Source organism: Mesoplodon mirus (assembly GCF_964341445.2).
Source record: "Mesoplodon mirus genome assembly, chromosome: X".
Classification (NCBI taxonomy): Eukaryota; Metazoa; Chordata; class Mammalia; order Artiodactyla; family Ziphiidae; genus Mesoplodon; species Mesoplodon mirus.
In genome coordinates this window covers 25,819,832-25,823,374 of record NC_138981.1, presented here as the reverse complement: position 1 = coordinate 25,823,374, position 3,543 = coordinate 25,819,832, and positions in this window count along the sequence as shown.

Below are 3,543 nucleotides of genomic sequence, written 5' to 3'. Positions count from 1 at the left end.
TTAGACTGAGTCTCACATTTGGGTAAAGGACTAATTATGACAGGTATTATACTGCGGACCAGGAGTGATACTAAGGGTTTTGTTTCTCATCTCATTTCAGTTTCATTGCGTGCAGAAGGCATGGAAACATTACCCATCTAACAATACAGAAACTGAGGACCAGACAAAAATAAGTTTCCTCAGGCCACAGGTGAAATAACCGGGTGCACTCTGACCAGTTGCTGGCCAAGCAGGGCACCAAACCGGCCCTTGGGAAGTCGATGAGGTGCAGGTTTCACACCAGGCAGAGTTGCCTGTCCTCTCTGCCCTTCTGGGCCAGTAAACGTCTTCCCCATGGTAAATGTGAGCCACAGCAGTATGCAGCCACTACTGCTTTTTGGAAATTTCAGGTATGTCTCGACACCTCTTGGGGATGATGGTAAACTGCCAGAGCATGCCAATAATTAGAAGTGTTGGGAGCGAAGGTTCCATGGGTCAGACACCCCCTGAATACCTGCATGGTTTTGGATGCTGCAAGCAACAGGTCCTCTCAGAGGAGAATCTGGCCCCAGATTCCACAGTAGCCTCCCATTCTAAAGTGAGGGGCAGGAGTATATGCCAGGGGCCTGACCGAAACTTGTTCTGCCGGCACTAGTATACCTCACAATCCAGAGACATGAGTTGAGGTGGAAAAAGTGGAAAGAACATTGCGAGAGGGTGTTTCATGGCAAGAATGTTCTCCATCCTCATGGTAGCGGGGGAGAGTGTGCTTTTTCCTTATTTTAAGCCAAATTCATGAGGCTTCGGAAACTTTGCCCCAGTGAGGGCAGCTCAGCGGTACACTCACTGCAGAGGAAGTGAGTGGCCTTTAAACTTTTGAGGACAAGCAGTTCCCCCAGGAAGTTCACTAGTCCAAAGGTGTCTGCTCAACGTTGGGCTCTCCCTTAGCAGTGGCGATAATCCTTCATTAACGTTTTCCTGTGAGAAGAACCAGGAGGTTACAAACCCAGAGACAGCTGAAGGAAGTCCAGTCCTTGGCAGCTTCTGCATGCGAAGGCTCAGGAGTGCTGGGAAGCAGTGGTGGTGGCTGCCCGCGAGACTCCGAAAGTACAGGACCAAGAGGAGACCCTTGGGGGCTTCCCTGGTGGCGCAGTGGTTGAGAGTCCGCCTGCCGATGCAGGGGACACGGGTTCGTGCCCCGGTCCAGGAAGATCCCACATGCCGCGGAGCGGCTGGGCCCGTGAGCCATGGCCGCTGAGCCTGAGCGTCCGGAGCCTGTGCTCCACAACGGGAGAGGCCACAACAGTGAGAGGCCTGCGTACCGCAAAAAAAAAAAAAAAAGAGGAGACCCTTGGGTTCCATAGAACACAGTGAGTGTTTCCCATGTGGAGTCTGGTTGCTTTTCATAGAGCAGTGTGCACGCTGCTGTGGCAACAGGAGTGGTGGGCCCTCTTGTACTCCTAGAATTTATGATTACATATATGTGAGTGTGAGGTAGAACCCGGTTTTGCACTGCAACAAGTGTAAGATGACGTTAATGCTGCTCTTTTGGGTTACACACTGTGAAAATCAGTGATGCCGCATGTGAGGCTACTGAGAGAAGAAAGAATTCCTGAGGAGGAGAGCAATGCAGAGAAATTGAAACCCAGACATTCCATGTCATGGTCTGAAGTTGAGTTTCAGGAATGCCAGAGTAGCCGGAATATCACTGAGGTACTTTTTAGTTTATATGGTTAGAAATAATGACATCTGAATTCAAGCCTCAAAAGGAAAGGGGAATTTAAATTAAGTTACAGTGTATGTGTGTGTGTGTATTTATATATAAATTAAATTTGTCATTCAGATTAAAACTTCCTTATAAAATCAAAATCATACAGGTGTACATAATTATGTGTAAATATCCTGTCAGTCAGTAAATACTAAAATTTTCAGTTTTCTTAAAAAATGATCTACCCACCTTCGTCAACTAACCGATTTTAGCTATATTCAAAGTTCCAGAAGAAAAATGAATCCATCTTTTTAAGATCTTCCTGATTCACATGTTTACCTCCTAGAAATGAATATGTATTGAAGTCAAATATGACATTGTAAGAGGCACATTAAAATGAAATTCACAAAATTAAATATACTATATTTGATTAGAAGAAGGTTTCCAAAATTGTCATAAATGGAATTTTAAAAATTTTATTAAAACAGACTGATTCATTTTTAACATGCTGAAGCTTGTGTTATATTGAAATATGCTTTTCTGAAGATATTTAATACATGAAAAATAGTTTTGATCCCTAGATAGTAATGACATTAACAAAATTATTATATCTCTTTTTGATATGTTTCATTTGGTTATTTGTCAAATTGCTTATTTAGAGAATTACTCATTTGGAAAATTAAATTTAAGCACCTTTACTTTTTGTTAGTTGAGCTAGAGATGGATTCTAGTGGACATCAGTAGGTTTACTTGCTCAGAAAACTGCCATTGGGTTGAAAAATTGCATTGCAGGTACTTTGGGCAATTACACTTCCTAAAAATCTCCATTTATGAGCTTTAAGTAGAGTCAGTGCCATGCCCAACACCGCTGGTGCTGGAGAAACCAAACGGATCCAAATTGGGCCATGTTCACCTATCCAATGGATTGATGCTGGATACCCTGATACTATATAAACATCTCTATTTTAAAATTTGGCATCAAAACTTAATATATATTGTAGAACTCTGTCTTCTGAATCTACTACTCTGCTTTCTTCCAGAGAGTTGACTCCTAAGTCCTGTCAGGCCCTGTGGGAATTCCAGTGCTGTCCTCCTACAAGATGATGGCCTGTTGAATCAGGAGCATGGAGTCAGGCCTCCTTCAGCGTATCTTTCTCCTGGATTTAGGCAACGGCCTGAGGGATTTCAGTGAGGGTAACTTCACATCAAACTGCTTATTCTCATGTAATTAGAGTTGGGGAAAGCTTGTCCATGTAGGACATCATTTACTCATTGGACTGTCTGGGGTCTCCAAGACCACCCTCAGGTTCAGTGTTTCTTTGAAAGGACTCACAGACCTCAGAAAAGCTGTTAAGCTTATGCTTCCAGTTTATGGCAGCAAAAGAATACTTATTAAAAGTAGCAAAGTGAAATGGGGCATTAAAGAGGAATCCAGGAGAAACTAGACAGAACCCTCCAGTCATCCTGTTCAGTGGAGTCCCATTCACTGAGCTGAATCCTCCCAGAGCTGATGTGTGACCACGTGTGCAAGTGTTGCCAACCAGGTAAGATCCCCCTAACCTTGGTCACTTAGGCGTGGAGAGTCCCCATGACTGACCTTAGCTCCTCCTTCTCTAGCCCCAGTGTGACAGAGGTCAAAATGATAGAGTGTGGTGCATAGCCCCAGGCCTAAACAAGCAGACATTGCCCCCAAATCACATTGATAGGATCAACTGTGTGGTGTGGTCCAAAGCCTCAGGCGTACAAAGATTCCTGTCCCAGGGGACATCTAAGGGCTGAGTGGAGCAGATCCATCCTTAGTACTGAAGACCTCTGCCAGGTACAGGTTTTCAGCAACTCGGGCCTGCCAATTCTGA